Genomic DNA, 16,683 nt, shown 5'->3' with positions numbered 1-16,683 from the left:
AGAAACATGAGAGAGGGATAAAATCAATGGTTTAAATATCGGCTAAGAGAATGAGAAATGCGAGACCATTTAAGAAGTTCTAGTTGAGGTGGTGTTCTGAGGCAGTCCAAACAAATAGGTTTCCATGGTAAATCTGTCAAGGTAACTATAATATGGTACTAGTTCATCTGCTGTATCCTCACCGAAAACCTTCAAACTCAGCGATCTGTTACCTTCTTGAGATCCTTAAAAAGTGTAGAGCCCATGCATGCTGAAATCTGGGTGAGTTCATCACTGAAATGCTGGCTTTCAAATAACCCATGTAACATTTCAGTTGCTGCTGTTTTAAAACATGTCTACCTGAATAAGCAAGTACTTTTTTAAAAAAAGGTTTGTTATAACAACTGAGTCCTGAGCTCTTGGGGAAGAAAAATAAACTAGATGCAGAATATTGTAATCTGTAATGTTATCATTGTATTTGTTACTTGCATAAGTATTTATCTGTGCCTTGAACTGACGATCGCCTAAAACTTCTTCATTAGGGCATCAGGTCTTGATTCCAAGTTCTGTACATTGATTGAATAGAAGGCAAACAGAAAAGCATTAAACTTGACATCACATTTTTTAAAAAAAGCCCAAGATGCTCTTTTTGCACTGAATTTTGAATGATTGTTTGGAGAACCTACTAATGGTGGAAATTGCTATGCCATTTCCTCTGGAGAGTCTCATATCTATGGTGAGGAAACTGACCTGAGGGTTAGATTTGACAGTGTACTTGGTTAAATTTTTTATCTAGTAGAGATGTTTGTCAGATGTGGCATCACTGGGTCTGCAGTGGGTACTTTTCTAGATGTGTACATTAACTCAGCATTATATAAATTTAATAAAGCACAGGCTCTGCAATCAGGTTTACAGTCTCCAAAAAAGCACATGGAACAAGAGTAGATGAAAGTCGGAGATGAGGAATAATGCTAAGTGATGAGCTGAGTTATTAACAGGTATTGACATTCAGTTGAGGCTTGGCTGACGTAATTGCTTCTTCTCAGCTACTATCTACCAGTCCTTTGTGTCCTAGCCAGTGGCTGGGGACAGAATGACCTTTCTCTCACTTCTGGAGTCACAGGAGGATTAATGTTTGGAACAGAAGACCTGTGCTTGCAGGTTGTGGGTCTGCGGGCTGTATAGATCTGATCTTCTGATGTGATGTGGGACAGAAGCAGCAGTTTAGGGCAAGGTGAGGCAGATTAGAGTAAATGAAGTGAAGGATGGTATGCTTGCATTCTTGAATGTGAGAAAGAAAGAGTTGGGGCAAAGTAGAGAACTGGGGGAAAGTCTGTGGCATAAGCAATAAGACAGAAAAACAGCACCCAGAGATACATTTTTGGCTGGAATTTCATTTAATATAAATGTGTATTCTGAAAATGAGAAGATTATGTACTTGACTTGTATATTTTCTCCTGAGGATCAGGGTGGAAGAGCAGATATTGTGACTGGGGTAAGCAGTGGTAATAGGATGAGTTCTAGCTAAGGTTGTTCTATAAATATTTTGGAAGCCCAATTTTCTGTACATCAGGTTCTGGGGGGATGCATAGGCCCAACTCCACTGCCCATATAGCAACAGTTATATGTGGCACTGCTTACAAGTCTGTGCAGAACATTACTGTGGGTATCTGTGCAGTGCTTATGCACAATTACAGTTACTGTTTGAGGCTTACTGCATTGTACACAAAAGCCAGCACATATGGTATGAGAACCCATTATACATTATCCTAGCTTAGGATGTTTGTTGGTGGTTCACATGTAAGGTATGAAGATGAAAATACAGCTTTCCTTATTCTGGCTTTGGGAGGTTTGATAACTAATTGCCAGTCAGAATTTAATGATCCAGTTAAATTTTACCTATCTTAATCTTTATGATTATTCTTCTGGGCTAGCTCTGCGTGGTATACATGGGTATGTCTGTCCATGAATTGTTGACCTTAGGTACATCTTGCATAAATTTCTGAGTCCAAGGAAGAGAGGAGAACTGGAGCTGCTGGATCTGTCAAGTTGTACAGAATTGTTTTTCGTGTTCATGTGGGAAAGTGTGTGTTCACTAAGCCTGGTACACAGCAGAATCCATCTGAAAACCAACGAAAAGAAAGTTTGGTTCTTTTATGGATTGCTTTGTGTTAAAAATGTATGCTGCTTAACTCATAAATCTGTCACACCATTCCTTTGTTTGCTTTCTCTGGTGGTGATTTTTACTGCATGCCATTTACTGCTCAAGCAGTGTTTTTGTTTTTGCAGCTTCAGAGAAAAACAGAATGAAAAGTCCCAAAGGAAAATTAAATGGACATAAAATTCTAAAATGACTTTTAAAAAGAAAAAGCTAGAGGCTCTAACTCTTAATTGTTTTTAAATGCTCAGTACTTAATTAAATGCTAATATTTTTCTTTTAAGAGCTTCTTCCATGAGGGATTTTTAATCTTCAAGTAGTATCTGCTGGTCTGACAAAGCACGTTTTTACTGTGTTAAGTGACTGTCGTTTGCAGTAATGTTTCCTGGGGATAGTGGCTGTAGTAGTCTTTTATCGCTGGTAGTACTGCTGGAAGTGCCTCTCTGCGGCTTTCTGTATTTTCAGGTCATCAGCTGGAGTTGAGTTAAACAGGTATGTTTCCATCTCCATATGAAAGAATTGGGCAGTTATTGTACTTTCTTCCTTGGAAATTTGGAAACTTGATCTAGCTGTCACTTATTAGAAGGTCTGACCCTAATTTACTTTGTGTTCCCCCTTTTTTTGGGGGGGGGAATTAGAACAGCAAGATATGCAACTAGAGTTGCCAATCAGGGCTGGATCTAGGGGGGGGGGCAGAGGGGGTGGCTTGCCCCCGGCGTCACTTGGGAGGGGGCGCCAAATTGGGTGCTCCCCAGGGGATGGGTGGAGCAAGCCAGCAGCCCCAAAGATCGGCTGCTTTTGCCGCTTATTCTCTCTTGTGGAGAGGCAGCTAAAGCAGCCCAGCACCCCTCAATCTGCCTCCCTCTCCAGCTGGCCAGCAGGGGTCTTTAAATGGGTTGGGAGGGAGATCAATTCTTTTAATCACTTCTCTGCAAGGCAGAGAGGCAGTGAAAAACAGCCCTGTGCCTGTGATCTGCCTTCCGTTCTGTGCTTCCACTGCCTCTCCTCCTCTTCCCGCCCTTCCCCGCAGACGCCTCCTCCTCCCCTCTCTTCCCGCCCCCTCCTCTAGGTCCCTCGTACTTTGGTGGTCCGCCTTGCCACTCTCTCCCAGCTGCCGCTGCCCTCTTCTTCCCACTCCTCTCCTCCATGCCCCATTCCCTTTTCTTTTGGCTGCCTTGCTGCTGCTTTCTCACTGCCAACAGGGAACACAAGCAGCCTGCCTTACAGAAGCTGTGGAGCTATGCTGGGGTACGGCGAAGGTATGCTGCATTGGGCTGGTGAATCAAGGCTGGCCCCGCCTGACAGCCAACTCTAATCAACGCTTCACATGAACACAGACATGAAACTGCCTTATATAAATGAAGGGAAAATATAAGGGGCACCGTTTTTTACTCCACCCCCAAATATGTAGATCCGGCCCTCTTGCCAGCCTCCAGGTGGTGGCTGGAGATCTCCTAGGATAACAACTGACCTCTAGGCAACAGAGATTGATTTGAAAGGAATGAAAGGAGGGTGAGGATTTAATTCTAAAAAACTAAACCAAGAGCCAAAAAGGTAAGTTAGTTATGAAACATTTTTAATTGCTGTATGGTATCCAGTAATAGGCTGTTTAACCGAACAAAATATTCTTCCACGCAGAATGATATATAGAAAGATGCTGTACTTTTAATTTTTGAACTGTTAAGATATTAGCTTTTGAAACTTGTAAAACTGGAAATATCCATAATGGAGTTGTTAATGAGTATTATTTATTTATTTTTTATGTAATTATTATTCTAGTGAATATTTTTCTTAATTGATATTGTATCTGAGACTGAAGATCTAAATAAAGCTTATTTGAAACTGGGGAAAAAAATCACTCCAATGCTAACTTTATATTCTCCTGTGCAAGTACCAGTCATTTCCGACTCTGGGATGACGTTGCTTTCACAACGTTTTCACGGCAGACATTTTTATGGGGTGGTTTGCCATTGCCTTCGCCAGTCATCTACACTTCCCCCCCCAGCAAGTCATTTTACCGACCTCGGAAGGATGGAAGGCTGAGTCAACCTGCAGCAGCTACCTGAAAATCCAGCTTCCGCCGGGGATCGAACTCAGGTCGTGAGCAGAGTGCTTGAACTGCAGTACTGCAGCTTTAACACTCTGCGCCACAGGTTTATATTACACCTGAATAAAAGAGCAAAGTTAAGGCAATAATTTCATCCAAAAGCTGTAACCCAATAAACCTTTTTCTCCCCACCCATCCCCCAAAAAGTAAGTTAGAAACCAAGTAAAGGGTCAATGCTAAAAATATCCTAAATGTAATCAAAAATTCATGTATTTATCAAATGGCTAAAATCAGTGGCTCCGACCATTTGTTTACACCTGTATATTTTGGATCAAAACTGGAAGGCATACAATAGCGACATCATTTAACATGCATGCATGTGAATATGGCACAAGGCTGGATTCTAGGAGGCCTCATAAACATTCTCGCGCCTTATGTAAATTGATCTTCATTAGAAAAGTCCTTTTTTAATTAAACTGATCTTTATTAGAAGTAAGTCATTAGGAATAAGCAGTGGTGACTAAATTTGCAGATGGCACTAAATTGTTCAGGGTGGTGAGAACCAGGGAAGATTGTGAGGCAATCCAAAGGGATATGTTGAGGATGGGTGAGTGGGTGTCAACATGGCCAATGAGGTTCAGTGTGGCCAGGTGTAAAGTAAAAAGCACATTGGGACCAAAAATCCTAATTATAAATACATGTTGATGGGATCCAAACTGGCAGAGACTGACCAAGAGAGAGATCTTGGAGTTGTGGTAGATAAGTCACTGAAAATGTTGAGACAGTGTGCGACTGCAATAAAAAAAAGGCCAACACTATGCTGAGGATTATTAGGAAGTTACAGTAATTGAAAATAAATCAGCCAGTATCACAATGCCCCTGTTTAAATCAATGGTATGGCCTCATTTGGAATAGTGTGTACTATTCTGATCACCACACCTCAAAAAATATATTATAGCACTGGAAAAAGTGCAGAAAAGGGTAACTAGAATGATTAAAGGATTGGAACACTTTCTCTATGAAGAAAGATTAAAGCGTTTGGGGCTTTTTAGCTTGGAGAAATGACGACTGAGGGGTGACCTGGTAGAGGTTTACAAGATTATGCATGGGATAGAGAAGGTAGAGAGAGAAATACTTTTCTCCCTTTCTCACAAGACAAGAACTCATGGGCACTCAGTGAAATTGTTGAGCAGTTGTGTTAGAATGGATAAAAGAAAGTACTTCTTCACCTAAAGCGTGATTAACACATGGAATTCACTGCCACAGGAGGATAGCGGCTACAAGCATAGCCAGCTTCAAGAGGGGATTGGATAAACATATGGAGCAGAGGTTCATAAATGGCTATTAGCCAAAAGGTATAGATGGAACTCTGGGGCAAGTGACGCTCTGTATTCTTGGTGCATGGGGGGGGGCAACAGTGGGAGGGCTTCTAGTGTCCTGGCCCAACTGATGGACCTCTTGATGGCACCTGGTTTTCTTGGCCATTGTGCGACACAGTGTTGGGCTGGATGGGCCATTGGCCTGACCAAACATGGCATTTCTTATGTTCTTGTATTCATAGTCTTACATCAATTTGTACATTATTTTATTATTGTGTCATGTATCTATATGTCACGCCCCGCCTGGTCCGGGTGCCCTGCCCCTCGTGCTGCCATCACCTGGTGATTCCAGGGCAGCTGGAAGGTCTCAGAATGGGGTGGTGGGCCGGGTTACCTCACTCTGTTGCCCCTCTGGCTGGTTTCCACCTTTTGAGCACTCTCTCTCTCAGTTACTGCACGGATCTCTTGCTCTGGCTCCAGCTCCACTCCCAGGTCATCACTGATCTCCCCTTGGCTGCCCTGCCCTCCTTTTATTCCCCCTCCTCCATCTTGCTCCCGTTCTGATTGGTGGCCACCCCAGGCCTCGCCTCCTGCCTTAACGGTAGACGCCCAACCTTTCCCACCCCTCCCTGGGGCTTGCTGGGCCTGTGATGGCTGGCTGCTGCTTGGGTGGGATGCGGCAGGCCTGCAGGGCCTGCTGCGGCTCTGGCTGCCCTGCTCCAGCTGCCTCCCCCCTCCTGAGGGCCTCCCTGGCTGGTGGAGCCTCAGGGGAGGCTGTTCACCATGATGCCCTGGGCCAGGGCTGGGTGCGCTTGTCCGTTGGGTGGCTCCCGTCGCCCATGTTGCTGCGGGCCTCTGTGGTGGTCCTGCCCTCCAGGAGGGCTGTTCTTGGGGCTGCCAGAATGACTACTGCTGCCCCCATTCTCCTGGTAAGTGTGGGGGGTCGGGGGTTCTTGGTCTTCGGGGCCGGGTGGGCCCCAGGGGGGCATCTGCTGAGCGGTGGTGCGGCAGTAGTTTGGTGGGGGTGGGTGGCTGGGGCTGGCGGCAGTCCCGGCAGGTCGCGACTGGGACACTATATGTACAAATATTGCTGACCACTGAAGAAGGCCTATCTGGGCCAAAACATATGTGGTTGTAATGGTTCCTACTTGTGTGTATGGTATTTTTATTCTGTAATGAGGCTACAGTTGGGCCCATAAATGTTTTAGCCATTTGATAAATAAATGCATGTATTTTTTATTTCATTTAGGTTATTTGTTTTTACAATTGGCCCTTTACTTGGTTTCTAACTTACCTTTAACAGAGATCAATTCACCTGGAGAAAATGGGCACTTGGAAGGTGGATGTTATGGCATTAGAGCCCACTGAAATCCCTCATCTCCCCAAACCCCACTCTGCTCAGGCTCCATCCCCAGTATCTCCAGGCATTTCCCAACCATGAGCTGCCAATCCTATATGGAGCTCTGAACTCACTGGAGGAAGGGAAGAATAAAAATTACTAACCAGCTAGATCATCTATATTTTGGGAAATTCTGTTATCAAATATCTAAGCCTTGGGCAATTTCCATTGATTACTCTTTCTGCTGCAAGCCGCCCCCAATTCCAGCCATTCATCAGGGTCTCTTATTCCTCAGGAGTATTTTTGAAGACCAGTGGGCTGCTATGGGAATAGGGAAGAAGGAAAGTTCAATTCTGTCACTGGAGAATTTAGTTTGGATCCAACCCCTTGTACTCGCCTTCAGTAGCAAGTTTGTTTTCACTTCTTTGTATAAAGACGTTGACTGTACTTTCTGTGTCTGTTCCATCGTCAGACTTGGTAAGTATTATATGCTCCACTCCTCCAATTAATTTATAGTTCACCAGGTTCTTTATGGGGGTGGGGGTGGAGTGGGGGTGGAGAAAGCAAGAGAGAGAGTTTTGCAATTCGGCCTCAGAAAGAAAGGGGGGCTATAAAGAAAGAAAACAAAAAAAAAGTAAAGGGCCTCAATGGGCAGTTGTTCCTGTTGATTTCACTGAGAATGTTAAAATGTGGGTTGCACATTTTCTCTTTGTAATAAGTCACCCTCCCTCTTCAGCTAAAAACTGGCTTCTTTTTAGTTCTTATCTATGGATTCAGAGGCGGTGGGGATCTGTCTCAGAATTTTGTATTGGAGGATCCCACAGTTATACGTGGAAGCTGACCATAAGAGAGCAGCAATCTCATTAAAAATGTCACAACAAATAGTGCCTATGTGGGAGACCAAGTAGTAAGGGAAGGAAGCACTACATTTTAAGAAGGATATAGACAAGTTGGAACGGGTCCAGAGGAAGGTGACAAAGATGGTGAGGGGTCTGGAAACCAAGTCCTATGAAGAAAGGCTGAAGGAGCTGGAAATGTTTAGCCTGGAGAAGAGATGACTGAGAGATGATATGATCACCATCTTCAAGTACCTGAAGGGCTGTCATATAGAGGATGGTGCAAAATTGTTTTCTGTGGCCCCAGAAGGTAGGACCAGAACCAGTGGGTTGAAATTAAATCAGAAGAGTTTCTGGCTCAACATTAGGAAGAACTTCCTGACAGTTAGAGCTGTGCCTCAATGGAACAGGCTTCCTTGGGAGGTGATGGGCTCTTGTTCCTTGGAGGTTTTAAAACAGCTAGATGGCCATCTGACAGCAATGCTGATCCTGTGAATTTAGGGGGAGGTATTTGTGAATTTCCTGCATTGTGCAGGGGGTTGGACTAGATGACTCTGGGGGGTACCTTCCAACTCTATGATTCTATGAATGTATCTGAGGCCAAATTAGGGTTGCTAATTCTGGGCTGGAAATTTCCTAGATATATGGGTATAGTGCCCAGGAAGAGAGCTCAGCAGGGATCTGATGTCATAGATTGCACCCTCTAAAGCTGCCATTTCCTCCAGGGAAACTAATCCCTGTAGATCTGGAGATCAGTTGGCATTCCAGGCCCCACCTTGAGGTTGGCAACCTGGGCCAAAGGCAGATGTTAGTAAGTGACCTAGGAAAAGATTAGAAAAAAATAGATGGTTAAGGAACAGTAGGTGAAAGCAGTGACTAGAGGAAAGCAAAAAGGGATGCAGAAAGCTGACAAGGCCGTTGGAAATCTATCTGTATAAGCCTCTGATCCTGATATTGGCTGAGCAGCTATGTCACATAATGTATTTTTCTTATGAACATAGATTAACACTAGAGATCAGCAAGTTTCCATTGGCTCACCTGAATAAAGAAGGAATCTTGCCTCCCCAAGCCAAACCAAACAAACCTTACTCTTGAGAAGGGAGAGGGGTCACTGGAAGTGGAGTGGGCTATTGTACTGAGATTATTCTTTTCCCTACTGGGGCACTTGGGCTTGTAGTTCCTACTGCATCTGGCAAGCAGGTCTTTCTAGAAAGAAGACTCTTCCCTATTTTTATGGTAAATTTTCTCACCTAGTAGAAGAGAGGGGAACTGGCAATTGGGTAGGGGAGAGCTGGTTGTATGCCTGGCCCAACTTGAAATGGGGTTAGGCATTTAAAGCTGGTGAATTTCATATTCTGAACTCTCCCAGTTCCAACTTTGTCCCTATTGCTAACTAAAATGGCTACATATTTCCTGTTCAGGTAATGTTGGCAGTTGAGTCTTAGACTTTCTGCAAAGTGTTGCAGGTTTCTGCTAATAGGCAGAGGCTTTTCTCATAAACTATCCCTCATGTACATATCAGTTTTCTTTTAAATCATCCTTTTAAGAAAGCATATTTTCTTCAATAGCTCATAGCTTCTCATTGGATCCCTATAAATGCCAAGCGTCTCAATATTTACCCTCTGGAATGAGCAATTGATTGATTGTCTCTCATAATTATGTTTGCAACCATCTGAAGGCCTGTGAAATTATGTGGAGTCTATGACCTGAGTTATTTAAAGTAACTGTGTTTAAAATGCTAGGCCTTTGGGGATTCTGTTGATTAAGAGAGGAATGCCAGATGTCTCAGGTACAGTAGGTGTCAAGATGGGATTAATTAATATTTTGAATAAATATGTAATTTTCACTACTCAGGCTTCAGGCTGTGTTTAACATAAATGTTAGAAACTGCTTGTAATGTTGTTGACAGGCAAAAAAAGAAGAGAGCTTTATTTGCTCCTGAAGTAGGCACTTTACAATCCTATCGCTGAATATATTCACTAAGGATGGTCTCTATCCTATCGCATGGGTACTGTTTGTGTCTGGAAATCCATTCTCTTAATATCAGCCCTTACCCACCATGGAAAAACTTCTTTATTTTGAAAATGTATATGCTGCTCCTCCAAAAATCTGTGCAAGATGGCTCAAAAATAAGATTTATTATTTATGTTGTCCTTCAGAGTATGCACCTCTCATATACTATCCTTGTTATTTTTATAAAGTAAATCATTATAATTGTCTCCATGTTGTATATAAGGACCAAGGCTAAAATAGAAACTTTCCTAAAGACTTGAACTGGAGATTTCCAAGTTGGGCACTAAACAGAAAATGCATATCACTCTCATTCTAAAGAACTCCACTGGTTACTGGCCACACGGTTACGGGATCCAATTCAAGGTACTGGTTATTGACCGTGAAGCCCCAAATGGCCTGGGATCCACAAAGCTGTAGTACTGCTTTTCCTGTGCTTTACCCTGACAGCTTCTCTCATCTGAGCTAGGCCTTTTGAAGGTATGTGTAAAATCAGCAATTGCTTGTTCACACACATTCTCTTTGGTGGCTCCCATCTTGCGGCCCCACACTACTATCATTTCACAGAATCTGTGATTATAACGGTATTATACCTGTAGTTTAATGGAAAAGCCTGGGAAGATTGCTTTATGTTTATTGTATTAATCATCTTCCTTTCACTGCATTGTTTTCTCCCTTTGTAATCAGCTTTCTGCATTATGACTTTCTGCATTTTTAGACAGCTGTTGTTGTTGTTTTGCATTGTTTTCCAGTTACATAATCTTAGTCCTTCTGCATTGTTTATTGCTGACTGCATTTTTTTTAATTGTACCATTTTGAATCTGAGAAAGGTGGGCTATAAATGAAATAAATAAAATAATTAAAAATCTTAGCTCAGTTTCTTAGCCACTACATTTGCTAGCAGTCAGACCTTTCTTGCAGAGGTGCAGTTTATAGCTAGAAAATCATAAACACCAGGGGTTTTTTTGAGCAGGAACACACAGGAATGCAGTTCCGGCTGACTTGGCACCAGGGTGTGTGTCCTAATATGCAAATGAGTTCCTGTTGGGCTTTTTCTACAAAAAAGCTCTGTGTGAAATGATAATGATGTCAGGGGGTGTGGCCTAATATGCAAATGAGTTCCTGTTTGGCTGTTTCTACAAAAGAAGCCCTGTGTGGAACCATGGTGATGTCAGGGAGAGTGGACTAATGTGCAAATGAATCCCTACTGGGCTGTTTCTACAAAAGAAGCCCTGTGTGAAACAATTGTGATGTCAGGGGGTGTGGCCTAATATGCAAATGAGTTCATGCTGGGCTTTTTCTACAAATAAAGCCATGATAAAAACCATTCCTACAGTGTCATCTTAAATGTCATAAATGCAATGCGCTGCCTGGCCTAAGATGATACAAAATGAATGCCAGGCAGGGGCAAGTCTGGGCAATATAGCTTAGAAGTGTGGGAGAGCATAGTTGGCCTCTACCTAGAGAGATTCATAATTTAGGACAATGCATCTCCCAAGAAAAGTATCTCTTCACCTTGGATTAACATCCATACCCAGCCACACTCCCCTCACCCATTTACCCTAATTAAGCAATACTAACACTATTCACAACACTTGGTAGCTTTTCCCATCTGGTACTTGCAGGGTCATCAAGCACCATTCACCTTAGGTAAACCCATCAAATTTCTCAAATCATTGTCCATCTCCAAACAAACCATCAAGTTATTATTTTTAAAGCCAATACGTCAGCTTGCCTCAGGGAGCGTTTTGGCCTGTAAAGTATTGCATACTGTTTCATAGCTCTCTCTCTCTCTCTCTGGTCATTTTTGCACTCACCTTCCGCCGGCGCGACCCCCCTCTTCATCACGCAGGATCTGCGCGGATTTCGCACTAAACGCTGCGGAGCAGCCAGAAAAGCCGGAAGCTCCCGGCGCAAAAGCCGCTCAAACCGAAACCGCCAAAAAGCAGTTTGGCGTTTGCGCGGCTTTTGCGACGGGAGCTTCCGGCTTTTCTGGCTGCTCCGCAGCGTTTAGTGCGAAATCCGCGCAGATCCTGCGCGGTGAAGAGGGGGGTCGCGCCAGCGGAAGGTGAGTGCGAAAACGACCTCTGTGTGTGTCCTTAGATCCTCCACCACCTCCACCCACCACCACTACTCTTCTCTCTGTGAGACAATGGTTGTCTTGCTGCTGTTTAATTGGACCCTTTTAATCTAGACTGATAACTACAAGCCTTCTCCAAAGTTGCTTTCTCCTCTCTGCTTTCTGATTTCCTCTTTGCTAGCTGGTGTGTTTCCCATGCATTTATATGAGTGTGTTTTGCTCTTTTATTCCTATGTCAAATAAACCCTTTCCAGTTGAACATCTGTCTGGTTTATTTCAAGAGTTCTCTTAAGGGAAAAATCCCCGTAAACATAGAAGGAGAATCCCAGTTGCCCCCTCTTGCTCTGGCTCCTTACAGCTAATTCCCCCAGCTAATTAAGAAACTGCCTATTTGGGTAACAAATTCTACTGAGGGGGAAAAAAATCCTGCTCAATGTTGTAAATGTTGCATTTGCAAGTAGAACATTAACAGAACAATCTGTTCCCTTACTGTAAAGACAACTGGATGATTAACAGGGTTTGTCTAAACTATGACTTCATTATAAGCATACCTACATGATTGAGGCTACATTGTTATATAGCCATTCAGTTAATTTCTTTTTGTATCTCCAGTCCCCTTAAGTTACCTTGCAGACTGCTACAGTGAGGTTCAGTAGCAAAAAGTAAAATAAAAGGTACATGCTTGGGGGGCGGGGGGGAATGAGGATCAGGCATTCATTTGAGAAGACACTGCAAAATGGGTAGTCCAGTATCTGGACTAATACTTCATCTAAGTTCTTTCTAAAAATTACCCAGCTGGCATCATTCATGCTGATAAGTGTGTAGGTGAATAGGTATGTTAAATTCCTGAGAAAGGTGGTTCATTTAAACAGAGTAGGCTGGAGAATACATTGGTAGAATTCAATATCACAGGGGAATCATTTCTCTGTTGCTAGATAAAGGCGATCGTAAATCTTCAATGCTTTTATTGTTATATTGGGAGGTGTTAAGCCTGTGGCAGTGTTCTTGTTAAAGATGGTTTTATTACGATTATACCAAATGACAGGTTGCACTTTTATTCAATTCAGCTCTTGAATAGGAGCACTCACCAGGAGGCTGCCCAAAACACTGTTTCATTTTCTAGGTCTTATCAAATGTTGAAAGAAACTTTTTCTGCTATTTGAAAACTAGCCTTGTGTGTGCAATTTCTTTTTTTTTTTAAAGTTTAATGGTCCATATTAGGGGAGGGGCCATGACTCAGTGGTAGGGCATCTGCTTGCCATGCAAAAAATCCCAGCTTCAATCCTTGGCATCTCCAGTTTTTTAAAAAGGACCAGGCAGTAGATGATGTGAAAGACCTCTACCTGAGATCCAGGACAGCCACAGCCAGTCTGAGCAGATAATATTGATTGGACCAAGACTCTGATTTAGTATAAGGCAGCTTCATGTGTTTACATGTTCACATTGATTTAAATTGTTGTCAGAAGTGACACTAGCCAGTTATGAGGAATTTTACTAAAATTAGCTGTGCTTGGAAGAGTATAAATATAGAGAGTACAAATAGTAAACTAGTACTATGGTGCCTATTATGTTCCAGTGTAATTTTTGGGATACTTTTGATAGGATAAGAATAACCTGAACATTTGTGCTGGGATGTGTAAGAACAATATTGAAACTATATAGGGAGATTTCCTGAACTACCTGGAGAATTTGGGTTGTGATGATGCATTCAGAACAACCAGAACAACATTGGAATTGTATAAGGAGATTTTCTGAACTAGTTGGAGAGTTTGGATTGTATTTTGCAGCGTTGCATTTTTACAACAAGGATACAGAAAACTGCTCAGGAAGTTTACAGTTCTTGAGGAAGACTTGTGAACCAGATTTTTATCAGGTGTTCGTTGGATCACATAATCTTATAATTGAGTGAATTTTGACAAAAGATTGACACCACACAACAAAATTGGACTCAAGAGAGTTTCTTTATTTGGGTTATTCACCAATATAAATTGTTGGAGATTGCTGTGAAAACATATGAATGGTATTGTAATAACCAGTATATTTTATTCTGTATTGAGGTTATTTATTATTATTCTGCTTCATCTAGTCCATAATATATAGTAATTCAAAGCATTTGAATAGGTTGACTACTTTTTGACACAATGTGATTTGTTAATTATTTGTCTTACTGTTCCACTGTGGTCCATGTATACAAATCATGCATTATGAAGCATGCAAACCAGAGAGAATGACTGGCTGCTGTTCTCCAGAAAAGGGTACAGCTTATGACAAGATACCACTGAAAAAAATGTAGGCTTGTATTATGGATGCCACCTGGACGTCCAAGAGTGCCTCAGACTCTGAAACTGTTCCACTACTCATGGCAACATCCTGTTGATGACAGGCAATCTCACTTCTCCATGTAGTTTCCCATTATTACCTCTGTCTGGATTCTGTTTCAAACTGTTCATCTTCAGAAACTAATCCAAATCAACCACATGCTGGGTCAGAACAGAACCTGGAGCTCATAGAAAAAGAAAAGTAGAGCTAAGTGTCATCAGCATTTGATGATCTCAAACAAGTCTTTGGATAATCTCTTCTAAAAGTCTCCAGTAGTTGTTTGACATCAGTGGTAACACAGAACCCTGTGGGACACTGAGTCGTGTGTGTGTATGTTAATGTATTTCTGGAACAAATTTCTGCAAAAAATTATTCTGGATGGCACTTCTTATACTCTCATTATTTTAAAAAGGAATGTGCCTGTTTACATTAGCTCTTTTGGCTGGAAGGCTTAAATTTGTATATGTCTGATTACTTTCCCCACTAAATCAAGCTGAGATAGCATGGGTTATAATTGAAATGTAAATTAGAAATCAGATGTATATATTAAGGAGAATCCTTACAACCATTTACCCTCATTCTGGAGATACTGAGATTTTTTTGATGCAGAAGTTCTTGCATTAATATACCTTCCCTTTTGAAATTCACTGTAGAACGGTCACACATTTAGACTCTGTGGCTTGCAGCACAATGAAAGTCGCTGAGTACTGAGGTGATAGAATGGACTGCAGCCCTGTAGTCAGGATTTGAAGAATTGGGGGGCCCTGATTTTTTTCAGGGGGCACATAGTGGCCCCAACCTCCATGGCCTTCTCTCCTCCCACCGCTGAGGAGGAAAGCTGCCAGCTCGCTGCCATACAGCCTCCCCCTTCTCCACAGCTGCCCCAAGGTGATCCCTTTCCACCCCTCTTCCAGCAGCTCTGATGGGGAGCCACTCAGAGGTTTAGATACCTGCCGCATGGTCTCCTGCCCTTACCTGTAGCATGATCCAGCTAGGAAAGCCCGGTGAGACAAGGGGGGATGGGGGTGGAAGGCGCCACCAAGTCGCAACTGACTTCTGGGGTACAAGACCTCCAATTCAGATTTCTTCCTGTTGGAGGGCAAACCAAGGCTGCCCAAGCACAGCTCCCACCCTTGCTCGGGTGGCCAACGAGACCAGACCAGAAAACCCCGGCAGGCGAACATAACCTCTCCACTGATCCCCAGCCAAGGACTGCAGCCAGAACCTCAACTTGTGTGCGCCAGCCTACCCTACCCTGCCCTGTCTGCAATGGAGCCATCTGCCCCCTACCCCCACCGCCCCACTTGAGGGCCAGAATGGCCTCTTCTTGCAGGTGCCCTCTTGTGGAGCTTAACGTGGAGCTTAACTTTCAGTCCTGGGTGCTGGAAGTGCTCCATTGTTTCTGCTTGCTGAGGGGTCAGAGATTTCTTCCAGCCCCTAAGCAAGCAGAAGCAACACGGAGCTTAACTTTCAGTCCTGGGCACTGAAAGTGTCCAGTTGTTTCTGCTTGCTGAGGGTTAGGGTTAGGATTAGGGTTAGGCCCCTAAGCAAGCAGAAGCAACTCGGAGCTTAACTTTCAGTCCTGGCCACTGAAAGTGCTCTGTTGTTTCTGCTTGCTGAGGGGTCAGAGATTTCTTCCAGCCCCTAAGCAAGCAGAAGCAACTTTGAGCTTAACTTTCAGTCCTGGGCTCCGAAAGTGCCCCGTTGTTTCTGCTTGCTGAGGGGTCAGAGATTTCTTCCTGCCCCTAAGCAAGCAGAAGCAACAGGGTGCTTAACTTTCAGTCCTGAGGTCTAAAAGTGCTCCGTTGTTTCTGCTTGCTGGGGGGTCAGAGATTTCTTCCAGCCCCTAAGCAAGCAGAAGCAAGGTGGAGCTTAACTTTCAGTCCTGGACGCTGAAAGTGCCCCATTGTTTCTGCTTCCTGAGGGGTCAGAGATTTCTTCCAGCCCCTAAGCAAGCAGAAGCAACAGGGAGCTTAAGTTTCAATCCTGGGCTCCGAAAGTGCCCTGTTGTTTCTGCTTGCTGAGGGGTCAGAGATTTCTTCCAGCCCCTAAGCAAGCAGAAGCAAGGTGGAGCTTAACTTTCAGTCCTGGACCCTGAAAGTGCCCTGTTGTTTCTGCTTGCTGAGGGGGTCAGAGAATTCTTCCGGCCCCTAAGCAAGCAGAAGCAACTGTGTATGATCACGTCCCCTAACCAAGCAGAAGCAACGGTGTATGATGACGGCAGAATGAAGAAGGATGCAGCCGAGGCACTGGAGGCTGGTTAGGGGCCCCAAGTCAGGGGGCCCTGCCTAGCAGTTAGGGGACTGTGGCCCCACAGGCCCCCTCATAGCTATGGGCCTGATGGACTGTATTACTTCAGACTGCTGGTGAGAGATTTTCTCCCCTCAAAGTTCCTCTACATGATGGATTCACCCCCAGTTTTGGTAAGCTACTTTCTGGAAGCAACTTACACCAGAATTAGGGTTGTTTGTTTGAAACTAAATAAATGAATGAAAGCTTGTGTCTTTGTTTACTTTTGTTAAAGTTTTAAAATAAATAGAATTTTAAAAATGTGTTAGGCAGGAAAACCTGGCAAGTCCCTTCAGGCATCTCTGGA

The sequence above is a fragment of the Heteronotia binoei genome, chromosome 21 (assembly GCF_032191835.1).
Source record: "Heteronotia binoei isolate CCM8104 ecotype False Entrance Well chromosome 21, APGP_CSIRO_Hbin_v1, whole genome shotgun sequence".
NCBI lineage: Eukaryota > Metazoa > Chordata > Lepidosauria > Squamata > Gekkonidae > Heteronotia > Heteronotia binoei.
Note: the sequence above shows the minus strand (reverse complement) of the source record.